General features: G+C 40.9%; 1 long non-coding RNA gene across 1 annotated transcript; it reads right to left on the bottom strand.

The window, feature by feature from the left end:
• Nucleotides 1-5965: 5965 nt before the first annotated feature.
• Nucleotides 5966-13407, bottom strand: LOC140458585 (uncharacterized). Its single transcript, XR_011953594.1, has 3 exons — nucleotides 13106-13407; nucleotides 10405-10480; nucleotides 5966-6145 (listed from the first exon to the last, which is right to left on the bottom strand). It is a non-coding gene; the product is annotated as an uncharacterized lncRNA (long non-coding RNA).
• Nucleotides 13408-14228: the final 821 nt, after the last annotated feature.

Here is a 14228-nt window from a genome sequence, read left to right on the forward strand (position 1 = left end):
AGAAGACAGCTTCCTGTTACCATCTTCCGAGTATTTAATGGTGTGCAATAAATGTTGGACTAACCTTGAATAAACAAAATATTTCATGAATAAAGAAAATATCTTATCAACAGAGGGGTGTGGATTTACTCCAGCATCTAAGATTTCAGTGGACCTTCCAGAGAATTCTGCATCATCCAAGGTGTTATCATTTGGGTGATGAGACAATCTGTTTGTTGATCTTGATATGAATGTATGTAGGGGGGTCCTCTTTAAAGCAGAATAGGTATTGTTATGAAGATGTGGGCATATTGTAGCTTTAAAAGCTAGCAGGACTATCTGAAACAGCACCAAGTGTTCTGAACAAGATATAGTGTAACATTTGGTCGAACAACTCGATTAGCTGGTTGCCTGGAGACAACAAAACAAATTTGAATTAGGCTGATCAGTTTAAATTATACCCTCCAAATATACCAAACTCCAATCAAGTTTGAATTGAGTATATTGACAATCTTAAAAACCAATGACACAATCCGATGCATTGGGATATAAGACGGGGAGATATTGAACACTTGGGAGGAGAACTGCCAAGCCACCAGCATGTACAGGCTGCCTGAAAAATAACTCTCTTCAAGGTACCTTTATCGATCAGTAACCTGTGAAACAGAAATCCCTAAGAAGAAGGAAAGACAACTGAAGAAGATATAAAGAGAAGATTCGACATCTGGCTGGTTTTGAAAATTGGAGTTTTGGAAAGTGGTAAATCTTAATCAGAGATTTCATCAGACTAGTATTATGGAAGGTGAAGGTAAAAGATTGGTTAGAGGAAGGAGTTGTAAATAGTTGTTAGTTAATTATTCTCTGTTATACTTTAAGAAATAAAGCTGTTAAATTTTACTTTAACTACTTCTTGGCCTCTCAACTTTTCACAGGTTACTGCATGGGATAAATCATGTCTGTGTTGCTGGGTTAACTTAAGCAGGAGGATTTATCCTGTGCCGTAACAGCATCTTGGTCAACTTTTAGCCGTCAAACACCACCACAAACAGATCCACCACCAATTTATTTCATTGCTGTTTCTGTGTACTTTCTGTGCTGTTAAAAAATAACCTGGCTATTAAATTGACTGCATTAACAATCACGATTACATCTCAGGAAGTGATTTATTATCTGTAAGGTCCTCAGAGAAGAAAGTGTGTTAATTATAGATGGGAACTATTGGGAAAGACTAAAGAGATGTGGGCTTATTGCATCACTCCAGCCCAGGTGCAATGGACAGAATTGTGTCTTTCTGAACAATAAAGTTTCATGCATTTGTGTTCTTTCCTGCTTTCCAAACATAACTGTTCCATTGAAGAATCAGTGAGTCATTAGTCCAGTGGTCCAGAACTCCAGCTAATATTCTAGGGGCACAAGTTTGAAAGTTGCCTTGGCAGCTGGTAATATGTTGAATTCAGTTTTAAATAAAACCAACATAATGGTGATACTGAAACATAGATTCCTGACAGTGTGGAAACAGGCCCTATGGCCCAACAAGTCCACATCAACCCTCCGAAGAGCATCCCACCCAAACCCATTACTCTGCATTCACCCCTGACTAATGTACCTAACGTATATACCCCTGAATACTATGGGTAATTTAGCATGGTCAATTTACCTAATCTCCACATCTTTGGATTGTGGGAGGAAACCGGAGCACCAGGAAGAAACACACGCAGACACGGGGAGAATGTGTAAACTCCTTTTAGTTACCTGAGGTTAGAAATGAACCCAGGTCCCTGGCGCTATGAGGCAGCAGTACTAACCAGTGAGCCACTGTGCTACCCTGGCTGTCTTGTCAATTGTTGTAAAAACCCATCTGGTTCACTAATGTCCTTTAGGGAAGGAAACTGTGATCCTTCCCTGGTCTGGTCTACATGTGACTCCAGATCCACACCAATGTGGTCGATTCTTAACTGACCTCTGGGCAATTAGGCTTGGGGAATAAATGCCAGCAACACCCACATCCCATGAATGAATTTTCAACAATTACACAATCCTATAGAGTCAAAAAAATCAAGTCCATAGATATGAAACTGCAAGTTTCAAAATTTGGCATCAATTCTGCATCAATTTCAAGGAAACCATGAAGAAAAAAATAAAGATTGGACAAGCCAGAATTAATTTGTACAATAAATTTCCTCTGACATTTCTCTGAGAACTGAAAAACAGAATCAATATACTGTGCAGTGTATGTGAGGAATCGAATGATATTTTGGCTCATTAGCTCTTTCAGTTGTTCATGAATTCTCTGAAAGATTTTGGGTGTGATTCATCCTAATATTTTGATTATGAAGAAACTTTTAAATTTGTGACAGCTTTTATTAAACAATAATACAAAGGATGAGACTCTGTTTGTGGGAAGTATCGAGCCTGCAATTTAGACTGTGGCGTTCAACTCCCACAGATTTAAATAATTTAACGGAATGAGCTGAGTTTTGTAAAACATGAAGCAGAGTTTGTTGTATAAGTCAGCTAGTACCTCAAATTGTTCACTGGCATCAGGAGATCAGTTCCATCCATTGGAATATTAATTACTCTTCCTGGGAGAAGCTAATCAGTGTTTGAGTGACAATTTTCACCATTAAACGATGTAGCTACGCATTAACAACAAAAACAAACGTTGCTGGAAAAGCTCAGCATTTCTGGCTGCATCTATGAAGAGAAATCAGAGTTAACATTTCGGAGTTCTGAGGAAGGGTCACCAAACCCAAAACGTTAACTCTGATTTCTCTCCAAAGATTCTGCCAGACCCACTGAGCTTTTACAGCAACTTCTTAGCTTTTATTGGTAAAGGGATTGAGTTTCGAAGCCATGAGGTCATGCTGCAGCTGGTTAAAACTCTGGTGCGGCCACATTTGGAGTATTGTGTACAGTTCTGGTCACTGCATCATAGGAAGGATGTGGAAGCTTTGGAAAGAGTTCAGAGGAGATTTACTAGGATGTTGCCTGGTATGGAGGAAAGGCCTTATGGGGAAAGGCTGAGGGAACTGTTTTCATTAGAGATAAGGAGGTTGAGAAGTGACTTAATTGACACATATCAGATAATCAGAGGGTTAGATAAGTTGGAAAGTGAGAGCCTTTTTCCTCGGATGGCGATGGCTAGCATAAGGGGACATAGCTTTAAATTGAGGGGTGATAGATATAGGTCAGATGTCAGAGGGAGTTTCTTTACTCAGAGGGTAGTAGGGGCGTGGAACACACTGCCTGAAACAGTAGCAGACTCACCAACTTTAAGGGCATTTAAATGGTCATTGGATAAACATACGGATGAAAATGGAATAGTGTAGGTTAGATGAGCTTCAGATTGGTTTCACAGTTCGGCGCAACATCGAGAGACGAAGGGCCTGTACTGCGATGGAACGTTCTATGTTCTATGTTCTGTTTTTGTTACTAATTCACATCATCAGCAATTTTTTCGGTTTTTATTTAGTCCTGTAGATTTGAAATGGTATGAGAGATGAGGAACTTTTGTTTTATTCATTTGTGGGATGTGGGAATCACTGGCTGGGCCAGCATTTATTGCTGGTCTATAGTTGCCCCTTGAGACGGTGGTGGTGAGCTGCCTTCTTGAACCGCTGCAGTCCATGTGCTGTAGATAGACTCAAAATTCTGTTAAGGATGGAGTTCCAGAAGGGAGGTTTTCATATCAAAATAAGACAGAGACACGAAACTTAAAAACAAATACAAAAGAAGCAGAAATTTCAAGAAATTTCCAATGCAAGAAATATTAATTTTGGTGGGTTAGTCGACTAATCAATATTAGAAAGACAAGTGTAGTTGTTGCTTAAATAGTAGTTGGCTTCAGAGGAAGAAGTTTGAAGTTTATGTTTTGTAAAAATCATCATACTCTTACCAGACCATAGGGCTGCTTTATCATTAGAGAGAGACGACAGGTGGTGGTTTAACCTTAGGCTCACCACACATCAGGAGAGCGGAAGGATTGAAAAGGAGACCTCAGCTGGTGCAGGAATTGAACTCATGCTGTCAGTGTCAATCTGAATTACAAACCAGATCACCAAACTCTTTTCTATTTGGATAGCTGTAACATCGTGCTTGCACACAATCCTTCATTTTGCCATGTTGTGGGAGCAACATAACCACATGGATTACTGGGTATTCAGAGAGAAGACTCACTTACCTCCTCATCTTGGTGACCTAGGATGGATATCACCAATACCTGGGAATAGATCGGGAAAATTGGAAAGAGGTCACTAGGTAACATTAAGCATTGGATTCTAATGATCTGCGGAATTTATAAGACAGAAGAACACGAGGAGTTTCACAGATTTAAGATTCTTAGAAAGAATAAGTGGCATAGAGAACAAGTTCATTTTGTTTTCAATATAATGAAAGCATACAAAGATTATAAATGATCATTTTAAGCTTAAATGGAACAAGAGAGATGATTAAAAAGATCCAAGCTCTTCGTAGAATTTATTAAATAGAAAAGGTAATAAAGATTGTGGCAAAGAAGGTAGAGTAGAGGTGAAGCAGCTATAACAGAAGTTTGTTTAGTTTCCAAACCACTTTTACTGCAATTGTTAATCAAACTTAAATCATTTCTTCAATTGAATTGTATGTCATCAAGTTCTTTTCTAATTGACCTTTATTGTCGATGTTTAATGTCTAATGAATACCACACACGGCTGTTAGGTAAAAGCTTTGTCAGTGCAAACGTGTTTGACTGTTCAGAAAACAATGGATGGAGAAGATTCCAAAAGGAGTGAGGTTCAATTTTTAAACTAGAATCAACTTAATTCTTCAGTAACTATTCTGTTAAAAGCTGGGTATTTTGTTGTTACTGACAAGCTGTAACTGTTTCACCTGAAAAGGTAGTTACTATGCCTTTGCCATGAGCCATTCCAGTTCTTGCTGCTTTGGAAGGTGGCCCAAAACTTAAGGTCATGGCTCAACAGTAGATTGAGGATGTGCAAGTGTACCCTTTGACTAGGGACTGGCTGCTGGCCTCCTTCTCCCATTGTTTGTAGGGCTGATTGATGCTAAATGTCAGAAAGCTGGTCAAACATCTCCAATTTATGTTCAAATGTCTGGGAATAGAACCTTACCTTCCCTGATAAGAGTGGGGGCGGGTTGGATGCAGTTCACTAGAACATCATTCATTAATCTTGGGATAACATTGACAAGCAATTTATACCATCTAGGAGAAGGTAATGGCCTAGTGGGTATTATAATTAGACTATTAATCCAGAAACTCAGATGATGTTCTGGGGACCTTGGGTTCAAATCCTGCCATGACAGATGGTAGAATTTGAATTCAATAAAAGTCTGGAATCAGGAGATTAATAATTACAGTGAATCCATTGCTGATTGTTGGAAAAGCCCATCTGGTTCACAAATGTCCTTTAGGGAAGGAAACTGCCATCCTTACTTGATCTGACCTACATATGACTCCAGATCAAAGCAAAGTGTTTGACTCTTAACTTCCCTCCTGGCAGTTAGGGTTGGTAATAAATGTTGGTCTAGCTGGAGCTGCCCACATCCTGCGAGTAAATAAAGTCTCTATTGTTTCCCTCAGTGACCCAACATTCAAGATGTGATCTAATTAGGGAATAGTCTACTTCCAGCTCATTGCCCTTTCAAGCGTTTGAACAATTCCTGATTGCTAAGAGCTGCTTCTCACATTGATGCCTGAAATTGGTGGTGTCATAATGTGTAAATGACCAATAGGTAATACCCAACTTACATCCTGCATGATAACTGCAGCTAATAATTTATTTGGTCAACAATGGCAAAACACTTCATTTCAGCAAAAACTGGTAATATATTTCACATATAATAATCTCAACTGACAAGCTTCAATGACCAGGGAACACATTGAGAAGGATTAGTACAATAAGCAATTTCAGTGCAAGTTGCAGTTCATTTCTGGAATTCATGGATCATGAATATCAACTAAAGTTTCAATGCCAAATCTTCTGTCTTTTCCTCAGGGATGGCTAATGAACTGATTACACTTCCTTCCACAGGACCTTCTCCCTTTTTTTTCCACTCAGCGTCAACTACATTTGAGGAGGAAGGAGTTGCAGATGGTTCCCCTGGCACAGTCACACAGTTTACCAGTCCTGGGTCCTTGCTTGACAGCACATCTCTCTCTGCTATCACACTGACAAAACACAAATAGAGTCATTGATCAGTCAGGTTTCCAACACTCAAATGCTTTAAAATAGCAACCCACGTAGGTTCGCAGTTTTATATTGACTTATAAATGTCAAAATGTTTTACAGGCGATGAAGTAATTATCGAAAGGTCTCTGCAATTACAATGTAAGAAATAGGGGATCTCAGTCTGTACACAGCAAGCTCTCACAAACTGTAAATTGATAATAACCAGGCTACAGTGATGTTGGTTGTAGGGCAGGGAGAACCTTCCTGCTCTTTGAACACCTGTATGGGATATTTACATTCACCAGAGAGAGCCTCAGTTCAAATTAATAAACAAAGATAGAACACATAATTCAATTATTCTCAATGTACAACAGGTACACTGTATAGAACATAGAACATAGAACATAGAACAATACAGCACAGAACAGGCCCTTCGGCCCACGATGTTGTGCCGAACTTCTATCCTAGATTAAGCACCCATCCATGTACCTATCCAAATGCCGCTTAAAGGTCGCCAATGAATCTGACTCTACCACTCCCTCGGGCAGCGCATTCCATGCCCCCACCACTCTCTGGGTAAAGAACCCACCCCTGACATCTCCCCTATACCTTCCACCCTTCACCTTAAATTTATGTCCCCTGGTAACACTCTGTTGTACCCGGGGAAAAAGTTTCTGACTGTCTACTCTATCTATTCCGCTGATCATCTTATAAACCTCTATCAAGTCACCCCTCATCCTTCGCCGTTCCAACGAGAAAAGGCCGAGAACTCTCAACCTATCCTCGTACGACCTACTCTCCATTCCAGGCAACATCCTGGTAAATCTTCTCTGCACCCTCTCCAAAGCTTCCACATCTTTCCTAAAGTGAGGCGACCAGAACTGCACACAGTACTCCAAATGTGGCCTAACCAAAGTCCTGTACAGCTGCAACATCACCTCACGACTCTTGAATTCAATCCCTCTGCTAATGAACGATAATACTCCATAGGCCTTCTTACAAACTCTATCCACCTGAGTGGCAACCTTCAAAGATCTATGTACATAGACCCCAAGATCCCTCTGTTCCTCCACCTGACCAAGAACCCTACCATTAACCCTGTATTCCGCATTCTTATTTGTTCTTCCAAAATGGACAACCTCACACTTGGCAGGGTTGAACTCCATCTGCCACTCCTCAGCCCAGCTCTGCATCCTATCTAAGTCCCTCTGCAGCCGACAACAGCCCTCCTCACTGTCCACAACTCCACCTATCTTTGTATCATCTGCAAATTTACTGACCCACCCTTCGACTCCCTCCTCTAAGTCATTAATAAAAATTACAAACAGCAGAGGACCCAGAACTGATCCCTGCGGAACTCCACTTGTAACTGGACTCCATGCTGAATATTTACCATCTACCACCACTCTCTGACTTCTACCGGTTAGCCAGTTTTCTATCCAATTGGCCAAATTTCCCTCTATCCCATGCCTCCTGACTTTCCGCATAAGCCTACCATGGGGAACCTTATCAAATGCCTTACTAAAATCCATGTACACTACATCCACTGCTCTACCCTCATCCACATGCTTGGTCACCTCCTCGAAGAATTCAATAAGACTTGTAAGGCAAGACCTACCCTTCACAAATCCGTGCTGGCTGTCCCTAATCAAGCAGTGTCTTTCCAGATACTCGTAAATCCTATCCCTCAGTACCCTTTCCATTACTTTGCCTGCCACAGAAGTAAGACTAACTGGCCTGTAATTCCCGGGGTTATCCCTATTCCCTTTTTTGAACAGGGGCACAACATTCGCTACTCTCCAGTCCCCTGGTACCACCCCAGTTGCCAGTGAAGACGAGAAGATCATTGCCAACGGTACTGCAATTTCCTCTCTTGCTTCCCACATAATCCTAGGATATATCCGGGGGACTTGTCTATCCTCAAGTTGTTCAAAATGTCCAACACATCTTCCTTCCTAACAGGTATCTCTTCTAGCTTATCAGTCCGTTTCACACTCTCCTCTTCAACAATACGGTCCCTCTCGTTCGTAAATACTGAAGAGAAGTACTTGTTCAAGACCTCTCCTATCTCTTCCGACTCAATACACAGTCTCCCACCACTGTCCTTGATCGGACCTACCCTCGTTCTCGTCATTCTCAGGTTTCTCACATATGCATAGAATGCCTTGGGGTTATCCTTGATCCTATCCGCCAGGGATTTTTCATGCCCTCTCTTAGCTCTCCTAATCCCTTTCTTCAGGTCCCTTCTGGCTATCCTGTATCCCTCCACTGCTCTGTCTGAACCTTGTTTCCTCAACCTTATGTAAGCCTCCTTCTTCCTCTTTACTAGACATTCAACCTCCCTCGTCAACCAAGGCTCCCTCACACGACCATTTCTTTCCTGCCTGATCGGTACATACATATCAAGGACACGTCGTATCTGCTCCTTGAAAAAGTCCCACATTTCCACCACATCCTTCCCTAACAGCCTATGCTCCCAACGTATGCTCCTCAAATCCTGTCTTACAGCATCGTAATTTCCCTTCCCCCAATTGTAAAATCTACCTTGTTGTGCGCACCTATCTCTCTCCATAACCAAGGTGAAAGTCACAGAATTGTGGTCGCCATCACCAAAATGTTCACCCACCAACAAGCCCACCACTTGTCCCGGTTCGTTACCGAGTACCAAATCCAATATGGCCTCCCCTCTGGTTGGACAATCTACATACTGCGTTAGAAAAGCTTCCTGGACACACTGCACAAACACCGCCCCATCCAATCTACTTGATCGAAAGAGCTTCCAATCAATATTTGGGAAGTTGAAGTCGCCCATGACTACGACCCTGTGGCTTCTGCACCTTTCCAAAATCTGTTTCCCAATCTGTTTCTCCACATCTCTGCTGCTATTGGGGGGCCTATAATAAACACCCAACAAGGTGACTGCACCTTTCCTATTTCTGACTTCAGCCCATACTACCTCCAGAGGCAGATCCCCCTCAAACTTCCTTTCTGCAGCCGTTATACCATTTCTAATTAGCAATGCCACCCCCCCTCCTTTTTTACCACCCTCCCTAATCTTACTGAAACATCTGTAACCAGGAACCTCCAACAGCCATTCCTGTCCCTCATCTATCCATGTTTCCGTGATGGCCACAACATCGTAGTCCCAGGTACCGATCCACGCCTTAAGTTCACCCACCTTATTTCTGATACTCCTTGCATTGAAGTATACGCACTTGAGCCCATCTCTGTGTCCGCAAGTAGTCCCTGTCAGTGCTACCTTCTCCACAGCCTCCCTACAGTCTTGGACATCCTGACACACAGCTAGCTTACTTGCTGGACTACAAGTCCGGATCCCATCCCCCTGCCAAATTAGTTTAAACCCCCCCGAAGAGTGCTAGCAAACCTACCCCCCAGGATATTGTGGTATCTTGTGGTAATAATAGATTTTTTTTAATGTCTGCAAGGAAATTGTACTTGAAGAAGCGATTGGATAGAAAACAAAATATGGAAACTGGATCTCGACTATGCATGACAGACTCAAATAATTTTATTTTATTTATTCATTTGTGGGATGTGGGCATTGCTGGCTGGGCCAGCATTTATTGCCTGTGTTGAGTTACCCTTGAGAAGGTGGTGGTGAGCTGCCGTCTTAAACCTCTGCAGTCCACCTGTTGTAGATTTACCCACAATGCCATTAGGGAGGGAATTCCAGGTCTGGTCATTTTTGGGTCTTGTATGTGTTTGGGTGAGATACCCCCTCAATAGAATAATCTGAGATTCACAGTCTGAACTCATTTATGATAATTCTCTCTTATAGTATGTTGTAAATACTGGAGGGATTGAAGCGAAAGCAAGATAACACTTGAATTGTCATGTTTGGAAATGTGTCAGGTAAATTTAAACATTTTACTATGCATGATATTTTAATCTGGCTAAAAAAATGGAAAAATGGAACAATTAATTTTGCCCAATATTAAGAACTAATTTCATTCACCAATAGTGTGATATGAACTGACTCTTAAAAGTTAAACAATAAGTTCCTTTTTAAAGCTATAAAGTCAAACTTAACTTGTTTACAAAGGGGAGCAATATTTTAATACATCTGTTAGATTGATCTGGAGTAAGAAGAAATCTTATTGGTGTTGTCATTGATTAAGGTATGAACTGAAAAAGGAATGGTCTTGATGAGCCAACTGATTATTTCTCATTTCATTACCTCAGCCAGGGATAGACTCAGCTACGGAAAGCCAATAAAATGGTTTGGTCCAAAACTCACCATAGGGATTTGTCCAGCCTTTTTCTCATAGAAGGAAAGCCTGCTGTTTTGGATTTTCCTGAGTATATCTTCGAAACTGTTAACAAAAAAGTTTAAAAATCAGTTCTCCTGCTACTTGACAAACATTTACAAATATAAGATTTTCGTGGAGCTAACATATCATTACATTCCATAATGGTTCTTATGCACCTCACAGACTTAACTATGTTATCCAGATTTTGAATGCAAGAAAGCACATGGCAAGATCCTTTAAATAGTAATGGGATGAATAATCTTGTATTTGGTGGTCAAATGATGGATGAATGCTTGCCAGGAGAATGCTCTAATTTTCTTGGATAGCTTCATGGAATAACTAATGTCAATCTGAACTGCCAGAACAAAGTACTTAGTAGTCACCTCCATCATTCTAACAGTCCCTTATTATCACATGGAAAACTCAACATTGGTGTATTTGGGCACTACAGCTTCTTGTGGTACAGTGGCAGCGTCCCTACCTCTGAGCTAGGATGTCCGAGTTCAAGACCCATCTGCTCCAGAGAAGTATCATAACATCTCTAATCTCTGATTAGAAAATGTTTAAAATTTGACACAAAAGAAAGTCTTTCCTTTATCTAACACTTCACCATATTTTATTTCAGCACAGTCCCAAAGCACTTCATGTAGATTGAAGTATAAAGACACTGACTGAGTGTGCAATTACTGCTGTTATGGACTCAACATCAAAGCTGTTTGCACACACCATGATTCTGCAATCAATAGTAGAATGAATGATCATAATTTAGGCTAGGTTGTTTACTTATGCCCTGGAGTATCCTTGGCAGCCTCTGTCGAAGTGATGTGTTATCATCTGATCTATTCCAAATATACAGTGACAAAGTAACCATTAGATCCAATCAATCTCCCATTAGAAAATAATAACTGTCTATGCAGAGTTCATAGGGAAAAGCTGTAACCAGTGCTGGTAAGATTGAGGATTTAATAGGAAACAGATTTAAAGAAGCAATGATGACGTGAGTAAAAACTATTTAACATAGCAAATGATTAGAATCTGGAATATATAACCTTACAAATATAAGATTTTCATGGAGCTAACATATCATTACATTCCATAATGGTTCCTATGCACCTCACAGACTTAACCATGTTATCCAGATTTTGAATGCAAGAAAGCACATGGCAAGATCCTTTAAATAGTAATGGGATGAATAATCTTGTATTTGGTGGTCAAATGACGGATGAATGCTTGACAGGAGAATGCTCTAATTTTCTTGGATGGCTTCATGGAATAACTGATGTCAATCTGAACTGCCAGAATAAAGTACTTAGTAGTCACCTCCATCATTCTAACAGTCCCTCATTATAACATGGAAAACTCAACATTGGTGTGGTGGGGTAGGTTTAACTGAGGCTTTTGAAGGGGAATTGAATCATTATTTGAAAAGGAAGAATGAAAGGTCATGGGGTGAAGGCAGTGAAATGGCACTAGGTACAATGCCCATTCAAAGACCCAGGTCAGATACAATGGGCTTAAATGCCTTCTTCTGTGGTGTAACCATTTTTGAGATATCAATTCTTGTCATGTTAATAAGTACACAGCATAGAAAAATACCCTGACGTAAATAAAATAATTATAAAAGTTAAAGTATCTTTTACATTAAAATCAATAGTCTATCTACTCAAATATTTCATTTGCAGAAGTAAAACGTTAGTGGATTTTGGATATCTGAACTAAACACCAAGTGTTGAAGAATCTTGACAGGCCAGGCTGATACTGTGAAGAGAAAGTCAGTGTTAACACTTCAGGTTGGTAAATTTCATCAAGACTGAGGAATATCAAAGATATAGTTGGGATATTTAAAGAAACAAGTTTTTTAAAATCGGAAATTATCCAGTCTACTTCACAAAAAAAAGTGTGCCTTTCTCTGGGTCACACCTGACAAAATTTCTGAATCTGACTTATCAGAGAGAAGTGCCTGAAATGTAGAGACGCTTATGTCATGTGAAAATGTCTACACTTACTTTTAAATCTGTAGATACAATTTCCTTAAAGGTTTCACTTCTTTATTTTGTGAGTCAGACCTTTTGCACCAATAATTAAAGTGCAGTATAGTTCTCGGAGTCAGAGATCTTATTCCAAACAACTAAAACACCAATACTTTCAGAAATGACTGTCAGAAAAATCCAAAACTTCTAAATCAATTAATCTCTCAGCCCTTCTGCATTCCTCTCCTTTTCAGAGGATTAACATTCCTTTGCATTGAGCAAAACACACAGCTCTGGCAAGGCAAAACTGCAAAACCAAGAAACTAAGAAATTAAAAAACAAGATTAAATTATCGCGTTCCCAGGCCCCAATGAAAATAATGAAAGGAACTGGAATCGGGAGTGTTATCTCTTTGCATATGAAATGAACAAGATTATTTCAATAGGGAGAATATGACGGGGGGGGGGGGGGGATAGAAATTCCAGCACAAATTAGCTGGACTGGAACACCGACTCGAAGTTAGTTTGGAAATGGTTTTGAAAGGAGCAGAACCTTGAAACAACTGCAGCACTCTGCAGACTGGGGAGATGAAGATGCGGGAGCGTTGCAGGTGCAGCGGAGTTATTGGGTAGAAGGGGAATGGAGGGGACTGTATCAAGGGCTGGGCGAAATGGTGAGTCAATACAATGCTAGAATAAGAAGTGCTACTAAGACTGACCAGTTCTTTCTCGGTGGAGTCGCTGTTTCTTGGGTAATCTTCCGCGGAGATGGTTTCCCTGGACTGTCCCTGGCACAGCGGTAGTTGGGAACCAGGACCCAGCAGGAAGCAGGTGTACACTGGAACTCTCCATGATCCTGAAAACACCGGCTGCGTCGTCTTTGAACTTTTGCAGTGACTTCTCTCACTCACTCACTCACACACACGCAGGTGTTGTCTGAATGGGCCATCGCTCCCTTCTTTTATGATCACCAAACTTGTCCACATAACTGGTCCAGGATGCTGACACGCCCTACCCTGGCAGACCTTCCCACTTATCTCCAAATGTGGGTGGCCACGGCAGAAGGAACCATCATACTGCGTGTATTCGTTGGGACCATGGTTTAATTTCAAAATTAAAACATCAAAACAAATAGACAAACATACTGAAGGCGCTTGTGAAGTAGTGGTGGTGTTCCGAACAAACGAAAACACAAAAATTTCTCGGGAAACTCAACCAATCTGGCTGGAGAGAAAAAAAAAGAGTTAACGTTTTGAGCTCAGAGCTCCTACCTCTGAGCCAAAGACAGAGATCAAGTCCCACCTGCTGCAGAGGTGCGTCATAACATCTCTGAACAGGTGGGTTAGAAAATATCTGTAATATTATTGAGTATCTTGTTATGCAGTGGTAGTGTCCTTACCTATGGACTAGGTACGGCATGAAGCTCACTAGGATGGCGCGGTGGCTTAGTGGTTGGTACTGCTGCCTCACAGTGTCAGGGACCTGGGTTCCACTCTCAGGTAACTGCGTGGAGTTTACACATTCTCCCCATGTCTGCATGGGTTTCCTCCAGGTGTTCCAGTTTTCTCCCACCGTCCAATGATGTGCAGGTTAAGTGGATTGGCAATGGGAAACACAGAGTTACAGGGATAGGGTAGGGGGTGAGTCTGGATGGGATGCTCTTGATGGGCCAAATGGCCTGGTTTCACACTATAGAGATTCTATGATAGGAGATCTAGGTTCAAGTCCCACCTGTTCCAGAAATGTGCCATAACATACTTGAACATAGTGATTTTTTAAAAATCTATAAGGAGATTAATTATCAAACATATACAGTGTATGAAGTCACAAATCCCAGACTGA

Source organism: Chiloscyllium punctatum, chromosome 33, assembly GCF_047496795.1.
Source record: "Chiloscyllium punctatum isolate Juve2018m chromosome 33, sChiPun1.3, whole genome shotgun sequence".
NCBI lineage: Eukaryota > Metazoa > Chordata > Chondrichthyes > Orectolobiformes > Hemiscylliidae > Chiloscyllium > Chiloscyllium punctatum.